At 55.0% G+C, this 7,144-nt stretch overlaps 1 long non-coding RNA gene across 1 annotated transcript; it reads left to right on the top strand.

Moving 5' to 3' along the window:
* Positions 1-5,757: 5,757 nt before the first annotated feature.
* On the top strand, positions 5,758-6,868 carry LOC131589473 (uncharacterized). The gene is made up of 3 exons (XR_009279750.1): positions 5,758-5,935; positions 5,977-6,443; positions 6,747-6,868. It is a non-coding gene; the product is annotated as an uncharacterized LOC131589473 (long non-coding RNA).
* The last annotated feature ends 276 nt before the right edge of the window (positions 6,869-7,144 follow it).

Raw genomic sequence — 7,144 nt, 5'->3', positions numbered from 1 at the left:
GGATGGGGATGGGGAGGAATGGGGAGAGAGGGAAACGGGGATGGGGAGAGGGGAGAGGGATGGGGAGAGGGGAGAGGGGAGAGGGGGGAAAAGGGGATGGGGAAAGGGGAGAGGGGATGGGAAGGGATGGGGAGAGAGGGAAACGGGGATGGAGAGGGATGGAGAGAGATGGGGAGAGGAATGGGCAGAGGGATGGGGAGAGGGGAGAGGATGGGGAAAGGGGAGAGAGGATGGGGAGAGAGGAGAGGGATGGGGAGAGAGGGAAATGGGGATGGAGAAGGATGGGGAGAGGGATGGAGAGAGGGGGGAACAAGGACAGAGAGGGATGGAGAAGGATGGGGAGAAGATGGGGAGAGGGATGGGGAGGGATGCAGAGTGATGGGGAGAGGGATAGAGCAGGATGGAGAGGGAGAGGATGGGGAGAGGGATCGGGAGAGAGAGGGATGGGGAGGATGGGGGGAGGGATGCAGAGGGATGGAGCAGGATGGAGAGGATGGGGAGAGGGATGGGGAGAGGGATGGAGCAGGATGGAGAGGATGGGGAGAGGGATGCAGAGGGATGGAGCAGGATGCAGAGGGATGGGGAGAGGGATGAGGAGAGGGATGGGGAGAGGGATGGGGAGAGGGATGGGGGTCGCGGTTCGGGGGCCGGCGGTGGCCACCCTGGCCCCGGCCCTGGCCCCGGCCCCTCCCGGGGCCCCGCGGAGCTTTGGGCACCCCCGGGGCTGGGCTGGCACCGGGAGCTGGGGCGGCAGCGGGAGCCGGGCACCGGGAAACCGGGAAACTGGGAAACCGGGATCAGACTGGGAAAACCGGGATCAGAGCGGGAAACTGGGATCAGACTGGGAAAACCGGGATCAGAGCGGGAAACTGGGATCAGACTGGGAAACCGGGATCAGAGCGGGAAACCGGGAAACTGGGAAACCGGGATCAGACTGGGAAACTGGGAAACTGGGAAACCGGGATCAGACTGGGAAACCGGGATCAGACTGGGAAAACTGGGATCAGACTGGGAAACCGGGATCAGACTGGGAAACCGGGATCAGAGCGGGAAACCGGGATCAGACTGGGAAAACCGGGATCAGAGCGGGAAACTGGGATCAGACTGGGAAACCGGGATCAGAGCGGGAAACCGGGAAACTGGGAAACCGGGATCAGACTGGGAAACTGGGAAACTGGGAAACCGGGATCAGACTGGGAAACCGGGATCAGACTGGGAAAACTGGGATCAGACTGGGAAACCGGGATCAGAGCGGGAAACCGGGATCAGACTGGGAAACCGGGATCAGACTGGGAAACCGGGATCAGAGCGGGAAACCGGGATCAGACTGGGAAACCGGGATCAGAGCGGGAAACCGGGATCAGAGCGGGAAACCGGGATCAGACTGGGAAACCGGGATCAGAGCGGGAAACTGGGAAACTGGGAAACCGGGATCAGACTGGGAAACTGGGAAACTGGGAAACCGGGATCAGACTGGGAAACTGGGAAACTGGGAAACCGGGATCAGACTGGGAAAACCGGGATCAGAGCGGGAAACCGGGATCAGAGCGGGAAAACCGGGATCGGAGCGGGAAACTGGGATCGGAGCGGGAAACTGGGATCAGAGCGGGAAACTGGGATCAGACTGGGAAACCGGGATCAGACTGGGGAAACCGGGATCAGAGCGGGAAACCGGGATCAGAGCGGGAAACTGGGATCAGAGCAGGAAAACTGGGATCAGAGTGGGAAACCGGGATCAGAGCGGGAAACCTGGATCAGACTGGGAAACCGGGATCAGACTGGGAAACCGGGAAACTGGGAAACTGGGATCAGACTGGGAAACCGGGAAACTGGGAAACTGGGATCAGACTGGGAAAACCGGGATCAGACTGGGAAAACCGGGATCAGAGCGGGAAAGTGGGATCAGACTGGGAAACTGGGATCTGTCTGGGAAACCGGGATCTGACCGGGATCCAGGGATCAAACTGGGATCCAGGGATCAAACTGGGAAACAGGGATCACACCGGGATCCAGGGACCAAACTGGGATCCAGGGACCAAACTGGGATCCAGGGATCACACCGGGATCCAGGGATCACACCGGGATCCAGGGATCAAACCGGGATCCAGGGATCAAACCAGGATCCAGGGATCACACCGGGATCCAGGGACCAAACTGGGATTCAGGGACCAAACTGGGATCCAGGGATCACACCGGGATCCAGGGATCACACCGGGATCCAGGGATCACACCGAGGGCCTGGCACAGCACGAGGATTCCAGGATCTGACTGGGAGCCCCACATTGTGCCCGGAAAAAATATTCCATGAGCTCATAAAGTCCCTGAGACCCCAAAAGATCCCACAGCCCCAAAAAGTCCCTGAGACCCCAAAAGGTCTCACAACCCCGTAAAGTCCTGTGACCCCAAAAAGTCCTTGAGACCCCAAAAGGTCCCATGACCCCAAAAAATCCTGTGACCCCATAAAGTCCCTGAGGCTCCAAAAAGTCCCCACGTCCCCAAAAGGTCGCTGAGGCCCCAAAAGATCCCACAACCCCATAAAATCCTGCAGCCCCAAAAGGTTCCATGACCTCATAAAATCCCCGAGTCCCCATAAAGTCCCCACAGCCCCAAAAGGTTCCTGAGGCTCCAAGAAGTCCCCACGGCCCCAAAATGTCCCCGCGGCCCCAAAAGGTCCCATGACCCCATAAAGTCCCCGAGGCTCCAAGAAGTCCCCACAGCCCCAAAAGGTCCCTGAGGCCCCATAAAGTCCCACAACCCCATAAAATCCCCATGGCCCCAAGAAGTCCCCACGACCCCAAAATGTCCCTGCGGCCCCAAAAGGTCCCATGACCCCATAAAATCCTGTGACCCCATAAAGTCCCTGCGGCCCCAAAAAGTCCCATGACCCCATAAAATCCAGTGACCCCATAAAGTCCCTGTGGCCCCAAAAGGTTCCTGAGGCCCCATAAAGTCCCATGACCCCATAAAATCCCCGTGGCCCCAAAAGGTCTCACAACCCCATAAAATCCTTTGACCCCATTAAGTCCCTGTGGCCCCAAAAGGTCCCATGACCCCATAAAATCCTGTGACCCCATAAAGTCCCTGTGGCCCCAAAAAGTCCCATGACCCCATAAAATCCTGTGACCCCATAAAGTCCCCGAGGCTCCAAGAAGTCCCCACGGCCCCAAAAGATCCCTAAGGCCCCAAAAGGTCCCCGCGGCCCCAAAAGGTCCCATGACCCCATAAAATCCAGTGGCCCCAAAAGGTCTCACAACCCCATAAAATTCTGTGACCCCATAAAGTCCCCGCGGCCCCAAAAGGTTCCTGAGGCTCCATAAAGTCCCCACGGCCCCATAAAGTCCCCACGGCCCCAAAAGGTCCCCGCGGCCCCATAAAGTCCCCGCGGCCCCATAAAGTCCCCGCGGCCCCATAAAGTCCCCGCGGCCCCATAAAGCCGTCCGCAATGTGGTCGGTCCGGTCGGAGCCGTCGGGCGGATTCCTGGGAATCATTAACCACGGGATAATCGGGATAATCCCTGCGGGAAAAGGAGCCTGACCCCAGCACCCCGCCCTGCCCCACACACCGGACAAAGTCCCCAAATCCCGGCGGGAAGGGCACGGTGACCCCAAAAACACCAAAAACACCAAAAACACTGAAAACACCAAAAACCACCAAAAACAGCAAAAACACTAAAAACACCAAAAACACCAAAAACACTAAAAACACCAAAAACACTAAAAACCCCCAAAACCCCCAAAAACACCAAAAACACCAAAAACACCAAAAACACTAAAAACACTAAAAACACCAAAACCACCAAAACCACCAAAAACAGCAAAAACACCAAAAACACTGAAAACACCAAAAACACTGAAAACACCAAAAACACCAAAAACACCAAAAACCCCCAAAAACACTAAAAACACCAAAAACACCAAAAACACCAAAAACACCAAAAACACTAAAAACACTAAAAACACTAAAAACACCAAAAACACTAAAAACACCAAAAACACCAAAAACACTAAAAACACTAAAAACACTAAAACACAAAAACACCAAAAACACCAAAAACACCAAAAACACTAAAACCCAAAACACCAAAACACTAAAACACCAAAAACACTGAAAACACCAAAAACACTAAAAACACCAAAAACACCAAAAACACTAAAAACACTAAAACACTAAAACCCCCAAAACCCCCAAAAACACCAAAAACACTAAAAACACTAAAAACACTAAGAACACCAAAAACACTAAAAACACCAAAAACACCAAAAACACTAAAAACACTAAAAACACCAAAAACCACAAAAACCACAAAAACCTTAAAAACCCTAAAAACCCAAAAACCCAAAAACACCCAAAACCCCCCAAAACTCCAAAACCACCAAAAACCCCCAAAACCCCAAAACCACCCCAAACCTCCAAAACCCCAAAAAACCCAAAACCCCAAAAACCCTAAAACCCCAAAACACCAAAAACCCCCAAAGCCCCAAAAACCCCTAAAAACACCAAAAACACTAAAAACACCCAAAACCCCAAAAACTCCAAAACACCAAAAACCCCCAAGAACACCCAAAAACCCTAAAACCCCAAAAAGACCCCAAACCCCCCAAAACTCCAAAAACACCAAAAACTCCAAAAACACCAAAAACCCAAAAGAAAATCCAGCTGGGAAGGGGTTTTGGGGGATCCCAATCCGGCCTTTCCCCCGGGTCAGGCCTGGAATTCCTTGGGAAAACAAAGAAACCCCAAAATCCAACAAAAACCCCAAAATCCAACAAAAACCCCAAAATAATCATCCGGGAACGAAGGAGGAAATCGGATCCAGACGCTGCCGGGCCCGCGTTTGATCTCCGGTGGAATTCCCAAATCATTCCCAAAGAATTCCCAGATAAATTCCCAAATATTTCCCAAATAATTCCCAAATAATTCCCAAATATTTCCCAGATAAATTCCCAAATAATTCCCAAATATTTCCCAAATAATTCCCAAATAATTCCCAGATAAATTCCCAAATAATTCCCAAATAATTCCCAAATAATTCCCAGATAAATTCCCAAATATTTCCCAAATAATGCCCAAATAATTCCCAGATAAATTCCCAAATAATTCCCAAATAATTCCCAAATATTTCCCAAATAATTCCCAGATAAATTCCCAAATAATTCCCAAATATTTCCCAAATAATTCCCAAATAATTCCCAAATATTTTCCAAATAATCCCGGTTGATTTCCGAGTTTCCCCATGAATTTTCAAGGTTCTCCATGGCTTTATTGGGGTTCCCCATAAATTCCCTTTTCCCCCCGGTGGATTTTGGGGTTCCCCGGTGGATTTTGGGGTTCCCCGGTGGATTTGGGGGTTCCGCGGTGGATTTTGGAGGTTCCCCGGTGGATTTCGGGGTTCCCCGGTGGATCTGGGGGTTCCCCGGTGGATTTGGGGGTTCCCCAGTGGATTTTGGAGTTCCCCGGTGGATTCCCGAGTTCTGCGGTGGATTTCAGGGTTCCCCGGTGGATTTTGGAAGTTCCCCGGTGGATTTTGGGGGTTCCCCGGTAGATTTTGGGGGTTCCCCGGTGGATTTGGGGGTTCCCCGGTGGATTTTGGGGGTTCCCCGGTGGATTTGGGGGTTCCCCGGTGGATTCCCGAGTTCCCCGGTGGATTTTGGGGTTCCCCGGTAGATTTTGGGGTTCCCCGGTTGATTCCCGAGTTCCCCGGTGGATTTTGGGATTCCCCGGTGGATTTTGGGGTTCCCTGGTGGATTTTTGGAGTTCCCCGGTGGATTCCCGAGTTCCCCGGTGGATTTTGGAGTTCCCCGGTGGATTTCGGGGTTCCCCGGTGGATTTCGGGGTTCCCCGGTGGATTTGGGGGTTCCCCGGTTGATTCCCGAGTTCCCCAGTGGATTTGGGGTTTCCCGGTGGATTTTGGGGGTTCCCCGGTGGATTTTGGGGGTTCCCCGGTGGATTCCCGAGTTCCCCGGTGGATTCCCGAGTTCCCCAGTGGATTTGGGGGTTCCCCGGTGGATTTGGGGGTTCCCCGGTTGATTCCCGAGTTCCCCAGTGGATTTCGGGGTTCCCCGGTGGATTTTGGGGGTTCCCCGGTTGATTCCCGAGTTCCCCGGTGGATTTTGGGGGTTCCCCGGTAGATTTTGGGGTTCCGCGGTGGATCTGGGGGTTCCCCGGTGGATTTGGGAGTTCCCCGGTGGATTTTGGGGGTTCCCCGGTTGATTCCCGAGTTCCCCGGTGGATTTTGGGGGTTCCCCGGTGGATTTGGGGATTCCCTGGTGTATTTTGGGGGTTCCCCGGTGTATTTTGGGGGTTCCCTGGTGGATTTGGGGATTCCCCGGTGGATTTTGGGGGTTCCCCGGTGGATTTGGGGGTTCCCCGGTGGATTCCCGAGTTCCCCGGTGGATTTTGGGGTTCCCCGGTGGATTTCGGTGTTCCCCGGTGGATTTTGGGGGTTCCCCAGTGGATTTTGGGGTTCCGCGATGGATTTTGGGGTTCCCTGGTGGATTTTGGAGTTCCCCGGATGATTTGGGGGTTCCCCAGTGGATTTTGGAGTTCCCCGGTGGATTCCCGAGTTCCCCGGTGGATTTGGGGGTTCCCCGGTGGATTTTGGGGTTCCCCGGTGGATTTTGGGGGTTCCCTGGTGGATTTGGGGGTTCCGCGGTAGATTTTGGGGTTCCCCGGTGGATTTTGGGGTTCCCCGGTGGATTTCGGGGTTCCCCGGTGGATTGTGGGGGTTCCCCGGTGTATTTCGGAGTTCCGCGGTGGATTTGGGGGTTCCCCGGTGGATTTTGGGGTTCCCCGGTGGATTTTGGGGTGTCTCTAGACGCAGCTCTCCCCTCCGCCGCGGAGGTTCCGCAGTGTCCGGGCCAGGGCTCGCTCCCTGCGGCCGTGCTGGTCCCGCAGAGCCGCCGCTCGCTCCCGCAGCCGCCGCAGCTGCTCCGCCCGCCGGCACCGGGACCCGCGCAGCGCCAGAGCCAGCGACCTGCGGGGGGAGCGGGGAGAGAGAGGGGTCAGGGGGGTTCGGGGGGTTCGGGGGGTTCGGGGAGTCAGGGGGGTTCGGGGGGTTCGGGGGGTTCGGGGAGTCAGGGGGGTTCGGGGGGTTCGGGGGGTTCAGGGGGGTGAGAGGGGTTCCGGGGGTTCGGGGGGTTGGGG

The sequence above is a fragment of the Poecile atricapillus genome, chromosome 28 (assembly GCF_030490865.1).
Source record: "Poecile atricapillus isolate bPoeAtr1 chromosome 28, bPoeAtr1.hap1, whole genome shotgun sequence".
Classification (NCBI taxonomy): Eukaryota; Metazoa; Chordata; class Aves; order Passeriformes; family Paridae; genus Poecile; species Poecile atricapillus.
The sequence above is the reverse complement of the archived record's forward strand: the minus strand, read 5'-3'. Positions and strand labels throughout refer to the sequence as shown.